The sequence below is a fragment of the Octopus sinensis genome, linkage group LG2 (genome assembly GCF_006345805.1).
Source record: "Octopus sinensis linkage group LG2, ASM634580v1, whole genome shotgun sequence".
Taxonomy (NCBI): domain Eukaryota; kingdom Metazoa; phylum Mollusca; class Cephalopoda; order Octopoda; family Octopodidae; genus Octopus; species Octopus sinensis.
This window is the reverse complement of record NC_042998.1, coordinates 155,146,029-155,164,877: the sequence shown is the minus strand read 5'-3', so window position 1 is coordinate 155,164,877 and position 18,849 is coordinate 155,146,029. Positions and strand designations below refer to the sequence as shown.

The following is an 18,849-nucleotide window of genomic DNA, read 5'->3' as shown; positions in this document are numbered from 1 at the left end:
GAAGAAGCAAGCATATAATGTTAGAAACAGGTGAGAGGATGGCATAGGGGAGGATGGGGAGATATGAGTGATAAGGGGATGAAAGGATATCAAGAGCAGCTGATGCAGATTCAACTGCCTTTATCTTTGTAATATGCTTTTGTAGTTCAAGTAAATGAGGCCAGTTACAGTACCATCAAAAAGGAATGGCCCAGTTAATTCTTTTGATTACAACTACACCATACCAACTCCTGGTAAATTAACATGATATTCCTCCATAATATGTGATTTCTCAGGTCTTCAGTAGGTGCAATTTTGGTAGTTAATTGAGTCATTTAATTTAAATGTAGTCTCATCACTCCAAAAAATCTTTGTTGTAAAGTGTGCATCTTCTACACATCTTGCCAGGCACCATTTGCAAAACTCTGCATTTCTGTCCAGATCATCTTCATTGAAGGTATGAACTGTTCTTTCAATGCAACTTTTCCAATGATATTACTTCAGAATGTGATGGATGCTTGATTTCAAAATTTCCATCTCACAACTTGCTTTGCCACAAAGACTTTCTTGAAATCTAGCAATATATCTCTAGTACCCTTTCTTGCTTTGTGGGAATTGTTGATGTCTGCAATCTTCCAGAGCATTTCTAAACAGTTCATCTGCTTCAAACTTATCTCTAATTTGAGTGATGGTAAGTTGTATAGGTGTATCTGTTTGAAATTCCCTCCTACACTCCGTGAGTGTAGTGGGCACATAAAAAGCACCCACTACACTCACGGAGTGGTTGGCGTTAGGAAGGGCATCCAGCCGTAGAAACACTGCCAGATCTGACTAGGCCTGATGAAGCCTTCCAGTTTCACAGACCCCAGTTGAACCGTCCAACCCATGCTAGCATGGAAAACGGATGCTAAACGATGATGATGATGATGATGATGATGACTGTCTTTGCACTTCAACTGCACTTACAAACTTGCAGTAACATTCTAGCATAAATTTCCAATGTTATAAGCTTTGCCTGGTTCCCTTCATTATTTATAATGAGTTAATTCAAAAGAGAAACGAAAATTACGTTCGTTATCAGCTGTTAAATTGTATATACATCTTTTTGGACACCTTGTAAATAGAGGGAACCTGTTGAAGAGTTTGACTCTGGAAGATGTGAGATGAAGCCTTACTGAACCTTATGGAGCAAATGACAATGAGCCAAGACAACTGGCAATATGCTGTGCTTCAGAAGACCCATCCAACTAAGTAAAATCGAGGCCATAAAGGTATGTCCTTTATGTCCATGCTCCCAGCCTATACAATCTGTCCCAGACAAATCTCCCCTGCCACATCTCATCTTCCCAACATTTCCTTCTCCTACCCATGCTCACTACCTACTGTATTCCCCTCCCTCTAGCTCCCTACTTGCAAGCAATTTGTCCCTGTTAGATCTCTTCCCCACAATGTATCCTCCTAATACCCACTCTTCCTACTTGTATCCATTCACATTCCCCATTTCCATCTCCTTCTCTCCTTTCATGATGTTGTGAACTTATCCACCCACTCATCCCCTCCAATCCCTGTCAATTTCACTATGTGTACTATATATATACACACACACACACATATATATATATATATATATATATTATATATATATATTTAATGTAGGATAAAATTTTTTCGAAAAAAACAAATTTATCAATGGCCAGCATATTAAAAAATACCTCTAAAGGTTAAATTTATAAACAACTTATAAATAAGGGCAAACGAAAAAATTTCCAATGCCAAATATGCCGAAATTTGACAAATTGTCCATAACCATATAATTTTTCACAATACGCATGCTACTCGAAAAAAAGTCGACAGAAATTTCTAAAAAATTCCATTATTTATTATAATAATGGAATTTATTTCTTTGCCACATTTATCACTGACGAAGGGAGGGTTCTTATGAACTAACCCTGAAATCGGTCCGATATGGTAATGATGGAATTTTTTAGAAATTTCTGTCGACCTTTTTTCGAGTAGCGTGCGTATTGTGAAAAATTATATGGTTATGGACAATTTGTCAAATTTTGGCATATTTGGCATTAGAAATTTTTTCATTTGCCCTTATTTATAAGTTGTATATCTATCTATCTATCTATCTATATATATATATATATATACATACATACATACATACATACATACATACATACATGTGTGTGTGTGCACGCAGGTGCGTGTGTGTGTCTGTCTGTCTGGCAGATATTGGTGTCATGCAATATTTTACATGCCACCCATGCTGGTGGCATGCAAAAACACCCATTACACTCTTGAAGTGGTTGGTGTTAGGAAGGGCACCTAACCTAGATTAGAGTCTAGTGCAGCCTCTCAGCTTACCAGCCCTGGTCAAACTGTCCAACCCATGCCAGCATGGATGACAGATGTTAAATGATGATGATAATAATCTGTATGTATATAATGTACATATAGTGCAGGCAAGGGTGTGTAGTAAGGAATTTTCTTTCCAACCACAAAGTTTCAGAATCACTCCTACTGCATGGCATCTTGGGCAAGTGTCTTCTTTTATATCCATAGGCCGACCAAAGCCTTATGAGTGGATTTGGTAGACAGAAACTTTAAAAAACTTGTTTTATATATATATATATATATATATATATATATATTTATATTTATATCCCAAATTAAGGAATGGAATAGATAAAATCCAGGTTACATAGCTTTCATAGCTAGCAGAACCCCTGAAGTAGTAATTATCCAAATGAGGGGTAATCCACTAGCTACTCATCAGGCCAAAGATACCTTAATCAAAAGAAGTTAGCATTATCATCAAGGAATCTCATGTTGACTCGAAAGAGATTTGATTGAAAATGCATGGAAAGCATATAAATTGAAAAGAAAAGCACATTAGTGAAGAAGTAATAATATATGGGAGTGGATAAATGAAAATAATAAGAATATGAAAAAGGAAGGGAGAATGAGTAGGGGGAAATTTAGTATTATTGAAGCTAGCTAAGGGAATGTCTTTGTGAATTTAGGCTGGGGTCATTGTAGAATAATAACTAAGTAAATATATTGTGACACCTTGAACATACATTTAAGCAGAGTCAGAGAGAAAGATGTAGGAGTGGTGTCAGATTAAGAAATTGTTAGGAGTGGGGAGGAGATAATGTTTCTGGTCAGTAGAAGGACATAGATAGATAGATAGATATGTTTCTTAATTGGCCACACAGGGCTGAACACAGAGGGGACAAAATACAAAGTAGAGCTTTTCTTTTTGGGAAGGAAAGAAAAAAAAGGAGGGGAGTAGTATTTTGATCAAAAGGGATTGTGGAAAAAAAACAGGAAGCCAATCAATAGGGTTCGTGTATCACAAAAATGTCATAATGTAAAAGGGGAAACAGATTATGTTTATCTGTGGATAGAAAAGCCTACAGAAAAGACCACGGTAACCTCAGACAATAATGTCATGCAAAAAACACATTACAGTAAGTGACGCTTTTTTTTGCTTTCTTTTTCTGGTTCATAGGATTATGCTCAAGGTGGCTCTGTCATTCACATGTGCCATCCTTGCTACATTTACCCATCTTTTTCTGAAACATTCACTAGACAAAACTTCCCTCTCTACTCTCACCTTCTTCTTCAAGTGATACTTAAAGAAGTTGATGAGAGATTCACCAGAGAGGAAAATGTTTCTCTAGACCTTTCAGACATGTCCACTATACACATTCTTTCGCCATAGCCACAAGTATGATGAAAATGGCTCTTCCTTCCCATTTCAAGGAAGGAGGCACAACAATATTCACAATAGACTTGGTTGATAAACTGACTCATCCCACACACAATAGCAGTCATTCAACATAGGCCCACAGGTCGGAAATAGTTGGACACTGTACGAGTGCATGCAGAATGGTTTCGTTGCTCTGACCACATCTCAGGCAGGTCAGCCCCATGTTTCTCGAGTCATGCCTGTAGAGCTTATCCTGAACGGGTAGCGCTTCTCGATAGCACTGCCAGGCCAGGGATCTCTGGAAGTTGCCCATAGGTCCCAGCCTGAAAATTGTCTTAAACAGGTGGGTCAGGTATTCCTTGTCGACACCCAGGTTCGCACCAAGATCGTCATCATACCTCCCCTCCACTAATCCCCTATAGAATGCTTTGGTTGTGTTGCAGTTGCTCAAGGTTGACCCAGGATTGCATAGTTGCTCCAGAGCAATGCGACACTCGTGGTGCCCTTCCTCGACCTCTTTTTGATCCACGACTGCCGTTTGGTCATGGAGATGAGGTGCGGGACAGCGTGCCTCATAAACGTCTACCACACCTGTTCACCATCAGTAGGTAGTAGATGACAGACATGATGTGCATGCTTGCCTCCTCTGCCCGACCGTTTAGGGACAGCTTCCTCTTGGCCCATTGCCAGGCAAGAGTGACCACCCTACTCGTTATCTTGTTCCAGTTCTCTGTTTGGAGGTCCAGACCAAACTAGACCCCGAGCAACTCAACCGGACCGTCAGTCCAGCGTCCCATGATGGAGGTGCTGCTAGACAGAATGGGCTTGCTTCTCCAGGTGCCAAACTGCAAGCCCACTGACTTTTCCTGGTTGATTTTTGCTCCTGTTTCCACTTCATAGTCTTCCAGTGTCTTGCCGACCAGCTTAATGTCTGTCTGGCTAGACACTATGACAGTGGCATTGTCCACATCCCAATTCTCATGGGGTGCCCCTCAGCATTGCCAGCTTTTGCAGGAGTGGCTCAAGAGTCAATGCATACAGAAGCGATGATGGATTGAGGATGCAATGTTGAAGGGTCTCATTAGATGTCCATTCACGTGAATTACCGAACAAGGCAGCTATCCAGCTGCAGAAGACGGGCCAAAACCAGCTGCTATGAGGACAGCCTCCAAGTATCGATGGTCTACCCTATCGAAAACTTTGGATTGATCCAAATTGATCAGGGCCCCACTCATGCCAGGTTTCTTAACTACCCTGTCTATGATGTAGCGCATCAGATGGAGGTCATGGATGCTCTGGCCCAGCACAGTGAATGTTTGCACCTTGTTGACCAGTTTCTTGATGACAAGCGCCAACCTCCTGGCTAACACCTTGGCCAAAATTTTCAAGTCTGCATTGAGTAGAGTGATGGGCCTAAAGTTATGTATTATGACCCCCTTGTTTGGATCTTTCTTGAGCAGCGTTATGGCTCCTCGGCTCACAAAACGGGATGCTCCTGTTTTGCTGCCAGTTGCAGTACACTGCTGCCTAGACATCTCCAAACAAGTCTAGCATACAACTGTAAAGCTTGTAGGGTAGACCATCCAAACCCGGCATTTTGTCCCATGAGCAATCTACCATCGCATCCAGCACTTCTGCTGCCATGGTGGCACCTTTGCAGCACTCTACCTCTCTTGTCGAGAGTCATGGCAGGCTGTGCAGGTAGGTACTGAAGTCCACCCTGCATTATCGCTCGCCACTCGTCCTGAACAGTCAGGCAAAATGCTGTTGAAAGGCCTCACACATTTTACTTTGCTCGAGTAATTTGTGCCCCAAATTGGTGGCTTTGTTGCCCTGTTGCGTCTCCACTGCTCCAACACCTACGTTCCCTAGAGCAAGCATCCTAGCCCTGACAACACACCCTTCATATTTGGCTTTGAAGTGTTGGTTGAGGCCAACCTCACCGCCAAGACGTCAGATGCAATGCCACTTCTAATCACCTCTACTTTGTTTCTATCTATGACTAGTGCTTTGCTATACCTAATCGCTTCTGCTTTTATTGTTCTTTTGAGGGCAAACCACCATTTGTTGTTGATGTTGGCTCCTGTCAAAGCCCTCTTTACTAACGTGCTAATCTGGTCTTTGAAAACTTGTCTCAACAGGAAAGACGTGTTTAGTTCCCAGTAACCAGGACCCTGCCTATGTGTCTTATCTAAGTCTACACTTCAAGTTTGTGATCTGTATAGCTGACTGTGTGGAATTGTGGACACCCTACACTATCTCTGTCTACTGTCCTACACAGCATCCTATCTAGATATGATCTTGACGACCTGATGTGGTTGCTGCATGTCCAAGTTGGCGTAATTGGGTGATCAAGTCGGTACCTGTGAGACAGTTGAAAGCATCTGAGCAGGTCTCTGAGGTATTTGCATCCCCGTCCATTCCTATCTCTGCCCACGTAGTCTAGATGCATGTCCAAGGTAGCATTCCAATCCCCCACTAAAAGTAAAGGACGAGATGTTCCTAGGAATACTTCTAGATATCGAAAGAAATCCAGCCAACCTGTTAAAGGCGGTGCATAGACTGATACGAGTCAAAAAGCGCACCCACTGCTGCCGTTGACATCCAGGACAACCAGTCTACCCTCTGGGTCTTTGAGATCCAGACTCTTGTGAAAAAGTACTGCCATGCCACTACTGCCCATTCTCAGCAGATAGGGAGAAAAATAAATGTTAAACTGTCTGCCAAATATGGACTTTAGGGCCCATGGATTATGGAGTCTGATCTCACTTATGGCTATGATTTCTAACTTGGGTGACTTTATGTCATTTAAGAGGTACCCTTGTTTCCAAGGGGACCCCAAGCAACATGCATTCACATAACCAAACTCGATCATAATCCTAATGAAGTGTGTATATAAACACTAATGATAGGAACAGAGTGTCACTTACCAATCTCGAGGAGATCACTATAAAGTTTTTTGGAAGAGTACTTCTGGCATCTTTCACCCGCTTCAGGGTAAATGCATTTAGTGTGTGAAGCAGGGTTGGTGGGATGTGCTATATTTTAATGTGTTCTGGTAGTGTTGTGTATCCGTGAGTCAGGTTTGTTTTTGTGTTAATATATTCCATCAGCTCTGTATTTTTAGTCTTGATAGCAGTGAACATTGTGTGTGTGTTTGTTTTTGAGGTGTTGGTGTTGTGTGTGCTAGTGTTGCTGTTCAAAAAGTTTTCAGGAGTTGTATATCTCCCTGCTTTGTTTGTGTTTAGTTTGGTTTTTTCTTGCTCCTCTTCCCCTTTCCTTTTCTGGCTATTTGCCATTCCTCACTGCTTTCGTTTTCCAACGAAATTTCTGAGGAATTGGAAGGGGGTAGGGGCAAGTTGTAAGCTTCTATGTATGTTTGTGTAAGTGGTTGTGTTGTTGTTTTCATTGCTGTTGGTTGTTGATTGTTTGTGTAAGGTGTATGTGATATAGAGGAGGGGGAATCAGTCTTTGTATTTTCTTTTGTTTCTTTAGTTGTTGTTGGTGATGTTTTTCTGGCTGCTGTTGTATTCTCAGCTGTTGGTGTTGTCTTCTGTGTTGTTGGTGGTGTGGGTAGTAGTGGTTTCTTCCAGGATTTTCTGGTTGTGGTGGTGGTTGTTATTGTTGTTGTTGTTTTGTGGCAGTCAGACAATTGTTTTTCAAATGTGTTTCACTGTTGCACAAATTACTGCATGACCGCCTGCCCTCCACCACTACATACAGTTTGTGGCCTTCAGTCTATTCTATGCAGGTGGGTATTCTACTAATTGATGGCTGATCAATCTGTAGAAGGATCTTGAGTCTTTCTGATCCAATTTTGTTGTTCTAGAACAGCAATTTCTAGGATGTTTGCTTCCTCCATCTCGAACAGATGGCAGATAATAACCAGTGTGTCTCGATTTCCAGAGGCACATATTTTATTGTGACTTTTGTCACTCTCTGGCCTAGATACGTTGGTATCATCACTAACCCATCCTTGTTGAGGGTCACTGTAGAGAAACGTTTGGCTAGATCTTCGTCCTGGAATCAGACTTTGACTGTGCCAAATTTGTACCACCAGTACACGTATTTCTTGTGTGGCCAAACCAGACAAAAGCATTTTTCTATTTTTTGTTGTAGTGCTTGCTCTGGTCTAGATAGATAGATAGATAGATAGATTTCTTTATTGGCCACGCAAGGCTGAACACGGAAGGGACAAAATAAAATGTAGAACTTTTCTTTTTGGGAAGAAGAGAAGGAAAAAAAATGTGGGTCAAATTCCAATCGAAAGGGATTGTGAGAAAAAGAAAGAAAATGGGGATGATCAATGGGGTTCGTGTATCACAGAAATGTCAATGTAGAAAGGGAAAATAGATTAGGTTTGACTGTGGATACAAAAGCCTACAGAAAAGACCACAGGAACCTTGGGCAATAGTGTCATGCAAAAGAAAACATTACATTAAGTGGCTCTCTTTTTTCGTTTCGTTTTTTTTTTTTTTGGTTCATAGGATTATGCTCAAGGTGACTCCATCATTCATACGTGCCATCCTTGCTACATTCACCCATCTTTTTTTGAAACATTCACTAGACAAAACTTCCCTCTCAATTCTCACCTTCCTCTTCAAGTGATACTTAAAGAAGTTGATGAGAGATTCACCAGAGAGGAAAGTGTTTGTCTCTAGACATGTCCCCCATACACATTCTTTCGCCACAGCCATAAGTGTGATGAAAATGGCTCTTCCTTCCTGTTTCAAGGAAGGAGGCACGACAATATTCACGATAGACTTGGTTGATAAACCAACTCGTCCCACACACGATAGCAGTTGTTCAACATAGGCCCACAGGTCGGAAATAGTTGGACACTGTATGAGTGCATGCAGGACGGTTTCGTTGCTCTGACTGCATCTCAGACAGGTTGGCCCCGTGTTTCTCAAGCCATGCTTGTAGAGCTTATCCTGAATGGGTAGCGCTTCTCAATAGCACTGCCAGGCCATGGTATATTATTCTATAATATGTGAAATAATATATCATGTCAATATTGTTTTAGCAATACTGGAAAATGTCAACTCTTCAGGTATATGTATAAACAGGTTTGCTGAACTACCCATTAATGTAAATTTGTGGTTTATGATGGGTTTGTTTTTTTGTTTTAAGATTGATATGTTAATGAAATGGTTATGACAAGAGGTACATCTTGTGTGAAATAATGGGTTTGTTCAGCAAACTAGTTTATCCATATACCTGAAAAGTTGACACTTTCAAGTATTGCTAAAATAATAGTGATATGATGTATTATTTCACATAATATTTAATAATATTCCATCAGTAATCTTTTGGTAAAGTGTTGATGTAATAAAAAATTTATGCAATAAAATGTGTTACTCACAACATTTTCTGTATTAATATTTATATAAGCTCTACAGTTGTCCATGAATTTTCAGATGTATCTCCACTGTGTGCATGTCTTTGGGTAGCATTTGTCTCCTACTACCACTAGACTGCCAGTGTTCACTTGTTTATGCTTCCATAACTTAGTGGTTTGACGAAAGTGTCTGATAGAATAAGTGCCAAATTAAAAAAAATATGTTCAACTAAATTCTTCAAAGCAATGCTCTAGCGTGGCCATTATCCAAAACTGAAACAAATGAAAGGTAAAAGGGGGCATGCATATATGTGTATGGCTTGCAAGAGTTCTACTGAACAGATTGATTTCCACAGTGGCAAGTGACATTTTTCCAAAAGCACAATGTGGTTTGAGAGCACAAAGAGGAACTAGTGACATGATATTTTCTGTCCTAACTTATATCAATGCTTTCTTGATCTCACCAAAGTAGATTATTTCCTGCATTGCTTGTTCCTGATGTAAAATCTTCTTGCCTCTGCCATACCAGTATATGTAACTACAACTCCAGGTCTTTGGCAAAGAAAACTAGAGTGTCCCATTTAATTGAGGAGAAAAGGAATATCAAATTTGACGTGCTAGGAGCCTGTGAAACATATTGAAGGATATGTATATATATATATGTATATATATATTAAACTATGGTTGCAGAACAAACAAATACAAGGTCATCCACGTAACATTTCATATCTCGAACATTTAATCACATAATGCTTTTTCTTTCACATAGAATATACATGTATAACATCACGGAAGATGAAACATAACTCATCAGTACAAGCATAAAAGAAAATGCAAGAAAAATGTGTGAATACAGTTCATCACAGTTAAAAGTTAATACTTTAGCGATTAAGAAATATAGATTTTTTTAAAAACATTACAACACCTAGAATAATAAATACGTAAAAATATAAAGTAATATATAAATATATAGATATATAAAAAATATATAAAAATGCATATATATAGGAAGCATATAAATAAGTAATATATAATATATAAGGTAAGATAAAAGTTCATCGTTTAGAAATTTTTTTCATTAAAAATTACTTTTCAGATAAGGGAAACCTATAGTTAAAAGCCATTGTCCAAGCAAAAAAGAAGAAACCATATTTACATTCCCTATGGCCATTTCAGGGGTACATCACTGTATTTAATGCACGAGGGTGCATCACAATAATTACTCCTTTGTCAGGGGAAAAAATAGAGAGACAGACATCACGTACCAGGGCGAGACCTCCTTAACCAGACCTATATGTGTATATATATATATATATATATATATATATATATATATATATATATTATATATATATATATATATATATACACACACACCATAAAAAGTCAGGAGGTATGAGAGATGAATGTATTTATTTAACCACTTGACAATTTAGGATTATGGCCATTTTGCAATCATATTCAGGTTGTAATTTCAGTGTGGAATAAAATTATGTTTATATGCTTGCATTAATATGCATGCTATGCATTATACAATACAATTATATATTCGCAAATCAATGAAAATAAAGAAAATTAGCTCATCAGATCACCAGAACTTCATGATTACACCAACAATTCAACTCTATACATATAAAATCTCTTTAAAATAGCTAGGCAAGCAGATAGGTAGAGATTGAGAGTGAGAAAGAGAGATAGTGTGATGCCTAGAGAAAGAGAGACACAAGTATTCACACACAAGAGGTGGAGTGAATTGTAGTGACGGCTAGTTCTAGATGCCATTGTGGAACATTCATCATGCATGCGCATAGAATTGCAGAGAACAAGTGAAGACTAGAAAGTAATGAAACTAGTATGCTCTAGTGACTGGGCAATACCAGTGTGTACATGCAGCAAAATGCAAATGTGTTGAGAGAAAAATTGAACATAAGAATAATCAGATGTAGTGTGGAATAGAGAAGACTGCACAGGTTTGGACACGTGATGACAGCTGTATAAAGATATGCTGATTGCTTAAAATGGATAGAACTTGTGGAAGAGGAAGATCCAGGGAAGCATGAGACAAGATAGTGAAAGCTGATCTCAAGATAGTGAACCTTACAATTAAAGTGCCAAAGGATTGAAATGACTTCTCAGACACAGTGATGTGACTGAGAAGACTTGTCTGCTTTGGTGAAAGTGAAATCCTGAAAGTATTGGGTCATCCCATAAATAATGCAGTTTTTTTAATTGCATGAACTAAAAGTCAGAGCGTGACAGGATAAACTACCTGCATCAACTTGCTATAAAAGCAAGTAGTAATTTTACTTTGTCCTTATTCTTAGTGTAAGTTTTGAAGAGTACAGTTCAGTTTTAACAGTTATTGTATTCAAAGCTATAATAGAAGTGACAAAGGAGCATATTCAGCATATTTCATCCTGGAAGACCTATAGAGCTCGACAAGGACATCCTTCAAACCCTGGTTGAACAAAATCTCATCATAACTGTTGAGAAACTAGTAGAGAAGCTTGCATTTGGTCATTCAACCATTCATCGACACCTGTATGCCATCAGAGAAGTCAGCAAATGGAGTCAGTGGGTTCCTCACAAACTTTCCAAGTCTAATCGCGTGCAGAGAGTGAATGTGTACTCTTCTTTGCTGTCACATCTCACGAATGAACCTTTTTTTAACCGAATAGTGACTGGTGACAAGAAATGGGTTCTCTATAAAAATGTCAAGTGCCAAAGGTAGTGGATAGGGAAAGGAGAAACAATAGCACCCCAGGCTAAAGATCGTCTTTACCCATGTAAAGTATTGTTAGCTATTTGGTGGGATATGAAAGGTTTAATCCACTTTGAACTTTTAAACCTAAACCAAATAATAACGAAGATCTACTGCAAGCAGCTTGAGCAGCATAAGTCAGCACTAGAAGAAAAATTACCATCTTTGCTTTCAAGACGAAAGATGTTCTTCCATCAGGATAATGCTCAGCCATATACAGCAAGGATGACATTCCAAAGACTGGAGCAGTCTGAATGGGAAACTATGCCCCACCCACCATATTCACCAGACATTGCTCTATCTGACTATCATTTATTCTACAATCTTCAAAATCATTTAGATGTAGATGAGGTCAGAATAGTACCAGAGGAGTATTTTTCATCACAGACAAATGAATTTTGGAAGAGGTGCCTTGCAAGTCTACCAGCTAAATGGAAGAGCATTGTAGACTATGAAGGAGAGTATATTTTTGATTAAAAAAGAACTTTGTTTATCTTACTTTTGAAAAATAAAAGAATATTAAAAAAACACGCTTTCTTCACCTGTCATTTTCCTAATACCCATCTTTCCATCATGTTTCTAACAATGCCATTAATCAGCTGCTGTTATATGACGAAAATCCTCACATATTTTTTCCTCTTTTCACTACTTGTTACCTCCCTGTCTCCCTGGAGTTAAACTTCCTTTAAAATCCATCCCTCATTCTCAAGATCATCCTTTTATGTGTCTTCGGGTATCTCTTACTCTCCTCTGCAGTTACACATTAGGACTGACACACCTCCTCTTTAACACCCTCATGTATCTGCTATCACTCTCACACTTGTTGTTGCTACCCTCCATCTCTGTCCCTGGACATCTTCCACTCTCTCACCTGCACACCATCTCCCTGTTTTCTGAACTCTCTCCAGATTTCCCTATTTTCTGATCTATTTACAGATATTTTATATTGTTACTCTCTACCCGTCCTGCACTGCCACTTATCATCTCCTTCTTTCCAAGCTATTTCTTTTACCTTCTCCTCCATACTGATATTTACTACTGACCACATCACCATGCTTGTACATCAATCTCTACATTAGTCTATATCTCCAACTCTAACCACTTGTCACTCTCCTTTCACACTCCTATGAAATTATCCACTCACACCTTCTCCTCAATTCATATTCTGTCATATTTTCACCTTGTACTTTGAGAATATGGTCTGATGCTTCATCTTCAACATTTTCACTTACTCTCACCCACTCATACATAATATGATGTAGCCATAGATCTCTTCTGTAATCAGACATCTGTGTTTATCCCTCTATCATACTTTAATGTCTCAACTCCTGGCATAAAACCACCTCTCCCTCTACTAAACCCCACTCAATTGAGAGAGGGAGCTTCTTCTATTTCTTAGTCTTGAAAATTACTTGGCAACCTCACTAATGCTGGTGTACCCAATATACTCAATATACTCTGTGAAGTAGTTGGTGTTAGGAAAGGCATCCAATCATGGGAACCATGCTTGTGCCAATACACATACATGCATACTCTACATTCACTGAATTTCAATACTATGCTGCAAGATCATCTGGCAAATTTATATTTTTAAAGATATCTGCTGGTCATTACCATTTTTATTCAGTTGTTTTAAGAATTCTCCTGTTTTAAATGTTCTAAATGTTCTCTTTTCCTCGTCAAATTATCACTAACTGGTTACAGTTTCTTTCTTTGAATATATAAAATGTTAATGTGTAAGTAAAAATATTAACTATTCACAATTTGTATACATATACATTATGCTGAAAACACTTGTAGCTTTGTACATAGTTTGCTTATCAGCAATATCCAGAAACATCCTGTTCTGATTTTAAGCTTGAAGTAACTGGTTTTAAAGTATAATATTATACTTGAGATAATGATGAATTATATAGTTCACTTTAGATTTTTCTTTTTTTTAATTAATACTGACATTTGAATGGCATTCATGACAAGTACTTGACTACTTTGTTACTTTCTTGGGTGTTGTGCTATTTTTAGATAATTTATATATAAATTCCAATGTAAGTAAAATGTTATTTTATTTCTGGTTTATCTTTTAGTGTAACCAAACCAAAATTACTGAATGAATTTCTTTATACTAGAATTTAGAAATAGATTTTCCATACCAATTCAAAAGTGCTAACCACAAAAGACAAAATTTCCAGGATTGACATTAAGAAATTGTTTGGCTGTGTAGTAAGAAGTTAGCTTCTCAGCCACATGGTTTCAGGTTTAGTCCCACTGCATGGTACTGTAGGCAAGTGTCTTCTGCTATATCCTTGGGCCAACCAGAGCCCTGAGCAGATTTGGTAGATGGAAATTGAAAGAAGACCATCATATATACAGTTGACCCTGCTTTATAATCCATCTTGGGACCACCTATTTTGGATTTATTAAATAAGGGATTTATTAACTGAAGGAACAAAATTTGCCAAGTGATTAAACGTATATTTATCAAAATACATGCATATACAAATACACAAATAAAAACATTATAATCAATGTCCTTGAATGAAAAATTTGTCAAGTGTTGTTTGCTTTGTTGCACACTTTGTTCACAACTTTGCATTGATTTTTTTCCTTAAGAATTCCCAAAAAATTCACTGAAATCAAAACATTCAAGGCCACTTTCTAATCAAGTGAGATAAAATCTATTTCAGCTGGTGTTGGGGGCTCCGGAACTCTTTCATCAATCTCAGATTTGCCTGACCACTAAATCTACAAGTTTTTTTTATTCTCTCTCTGTTTATGTTCTCTTATTACTTTTTGTTGAAGAGCATAGGCTTGAAACGTAAAAGACTTTTTTTTATTTTTCTGACCATCAAACTAATACACTTGCTTGTTGTTCATACATCTGTCTTGTCTTTTGTTTTTCTACAAATTTCAACTGTATATATATATATATATATATATATATATATATATATATATATATATATATATGTATATATGTATATATATATATATATATGTGGAGGCGCAATGGCCCAGTGGTTAGGGCAGCGGACTCGCGGTTATAGGATTGCGGTTTCGATTCCCAGACCGGGAATGTTGTTCATACATCTGTCTTTGTCTTTTGTTTTTCTACAAATTTCAACTGTATATATATATATATATATATATATATATATATATATATATATATATAATATATATATATATATATGTATATATATATATATGTATATATATATATATATATATATATATATATATATATGTATATATATGTATATATATATATATGTGGAGGCGCAATGGCCCAGTGGTTAGGGCAGCAGACTCGCGGTTATAGGATTGCGGTTTCGATTCCCAGACCGGGCGTTGTGAGTGTTTATTGAGCGAAAACACCTAAAGCTCCACGAGGCTCCGGCAGGGGATGGTAGTGATCCCTGCTGTAATCTTTCACCACAACTTTCTCTCACTCTTACTTCCTGTTTCTGTTGTACCTGTATTTCAAAGGGCCGGCCTTGTCACTCTCTGTGTCACGCTGAATATCCTCGAGAACTACGTTAAGGGTACGCGTGTCTGTGGAGTGCTCAGCCACTTACACGTTAATTTCACGAGCAGGCTGTTCCGTTGATTCGGATCAACAGGAAACCTCGTCGTCGTAACCGACGGAGTGCTTCCATCCATATATATATATATATATATATATATATGTATATATGTATATATGTATATATATATATCTCTTATGATAAAAGGCAGATTTTCTCTGCCTCCCAAATAGTTTGTTTTTTATACAATAGTACAATATAGAATTTCTTCAATTGGAATTTACTTATGATTTTTCGAAGTAGATTCCATTGGGTCATGGCATGTAAAGTTTTTTCAATTTCACCCCCAATTAAGCAAAAATTCAAGAAAACTCAATATTTTACGATTTCCCTCTCTCATTTCAAGTGCTTCACTCCTTCCATTACCACCACACTTTCTCTTACTTTCTCTTTGCAAGTGTGCAACAATTAAAGTGAAAGTATTTATATAACAGGGATGAGCCATTAATACTGGTCATCCTTTTTGCTAGAGGAAGATCCGCTATGGTCTTATATGCTATATCACTGGTTTTCAATTCATATTAATCAAATTAATATTCAATTTTTCACCCTTATTATGTGTGTGTGTATTAGCAATTCGTATAAAATTGCATCAATAACTTGAACTTGAATAAGTGGTTTCACATAAATGGGGATAAATTAAAAAGGTTTGTTGTTATTATTATTACTGTGTAATCACGTTTGTTGGTTCCTCGTCAGGGAAACGTTGTTGTGTTGCATTTGTTAAATAATTGTAAACCGTAACCTTCCCCCTTTTGGAGAAGGGGCTTTGGTTATTGTTTAAAAATTGAATTGTGTCCCTGTTTGGGGAAATTGACAATATTTTCACCGTCTTTACGGAAGCATTTTTGTTTAAATGCCTTCGATAGAAGAAAGTCCAAAAATGAATTTCGCTGCAGCCGTACACTTCTATACAAGAGGGAGGACAAGATCCAATTGATCGAAATTGCAAGAGACGGGCCTACAATTCCAGTCTGTTAAATATTTTGAGTATTGTTATCACTAGCGATAGCAAGATATAACTTTGTATTTTGTATTTTATGTGTAGATGTATATATATAGATGTACATGTAATATGTACACATATATATACACATATATACATGCATAATATATCTACCCATACACACATACGCACACACACACACACACACATACATAGGGGCAGGTGTGGCTGTGTGGTAACAAACTACGTTCCAAACGCATGGTCCTGGGTTCAGTCCCACTGTGTGGTGACTTGGCATGTGTCTTCTGCTGTAGCTTCAGACCAACAAAAGCCTTCTCAGTGGATTTTGTACATATATACAGGCATACATACATATATATACATTTAACAAATCTCAGGGTCGAACCCTCTCTGTAGCTGGTCTTCTCTTGGAAGAGCCCTGCTTCTCGCATAGGCAACTGTATGTTGCCTGATCAAGAGTAGGAACCAAAAGAAACCTTTTTGTATATGCTCCACAAGGAAAAACAAGGAACCTTGTTTACAACGAGGTGTTATAATCTCAACAGCCAGGAGGTATATACATGATCCCCTTTTTTTTAAACAAACTTCATGTACTTTCATGTATTTATACCCGGCATTGCCCGGTTACATTCAATAGAAGAATTAGACTTTTCTGTTATATATATATATGGATACACACACACACACACACACACACACACACACACACACACACACACACACACACACACACACACACACAAATATATGTATCTCTTATGATAAAAGGCAGATTTTCTCTGCCTGTTACCATGTTCGTTTTTAATACAAATCAGTCCTCTTTCTACCACTCTTATTCAACATCACACATTCTGCTACTTTCTCTTATTAATGGGGATGTCTATGTATATATACAACTCCTGACCCAGAGGACGTCATCAATTATCCAATAGAGGTACTCAATTCCTTTGAGCCCCCCGGACTACCACCACACATTCTCAAACTTAAAGTTGGTGCCCCTATAATGCTCATTAGAAATTTGGTTCCCCCAAAACAATGCAATGGCACACGTTTGATCGTTAAGTCCTTATCTCCCAATCTGATTGAGGCCACCATTATCACAGGGTGCGGTCGAGGCAACATTGTGCTCATACCTAGGATGCATCTTTTCCCATCAGCAGCAGACCTACCTTTCATATTTCGGAGGTCCCAGTTCCCAGTAAGGCTATGTTTCGCAATGTCAATTAACAAAGCGCAGGGTCAAACACTGTCTGTGGCGGGAATACATTTGGGAGAGCCATGTTTCTCTCATGGTCAGCTCTATGTTGGCTGCTCGCGTGTCGGCAGCAACAGTGATGCTTTCGCATTCGTTCCACAATGAAAAACAAAAAACATTGTGTACAAGGAGGTTTTATAGGATTACTACGTTTCATCATTTTCGAATACGTTAGTATTTCACTTACATACGACTCTCTTTTATGATGGCATTTACATTTTTAGGCGTTTCATGACATTAGTTCACACTTAACCAACACCTGTCCTTCGCTCACCTCTATTTCTATCCATTCATCATCAAACCACCAGCCTCATCTTCTATATCCAACGTATATGACAAATCTACCCCCTACAATCTACACTCTCACTGTTAAAGTTTACATAAGTGACAACACGATCGCAACATACACTTTGGAAACTAAGCAACAGATCATTTTATACAACGACAAATTTAATCATAACGCCCATCAATGAAAACATCTCCACCACTCTGTTGTGATTCATCTATTCAGCACCACTACAGTCTTGCCGGTCTGACATATGGTGAGCAGATGCTATTGTTCTATATTTTATAAATTACCCATATTTACTTACCCATGCTTCATTCCCCTCTTGCCTACATAGGGCATCCAGTCTCTTTTAACACAGCATGAAGTTTTGTAACAGCACATCCGCTGCCGTTCGTGGAAAACGAAGTGACCCTATTCACCTGCGAACGTTTTACATCGCCTTCCACGACTATCAAATTCTTACAATTATGAGAACAATAACATGGCTCTTTTCAAGGCAACCTCGCATTCAATTCTTACACCATTCTACGAGGGTGTAGGAGCCCCTTTACACGGCTTTCTGTATACTTACAAATACATTCATTTGCCGTAAACTTATATCAATATTTGCCTGAATAATCATCATAATTCAGTGCAATCATTAACAGTACTTTCAAGCAATTCAACCCCGAGCAACGCGGGGCAATTCTGCTAGTATATCTATATATATTCTTTTATTCTTTTATTTGTTTCAGTCATTTGACTGTGGCCATGCTGGAGCACCGCCTTTAGTTGAACAAATCGACCCCAGAACTTATTCTTTGTAAGCCTAGTACTTATTCTATCGGTCTCTTTGCCGAACTGCTAAGTTACAAGGACGTAAACACACCAGCATTGGTTTTCAAGTAATGGTGGAGGGACAAACACAGACACACAAACATACACTCACACATATATACACATATATGTA

General features: G+C 38.1%; 1 protein-coding gene across 1 annotated transcript in view; it reads left to right on the top strand.

Moving 5' to 3' along the window:
• LOC115226447 overlaps window positions 1-18,849 on the top strand; it is a 577,012-nt gene that overhangs the window by 311,493 nt on the left and 246,670 nt on the right. The window lies entirely within an intron of this gene.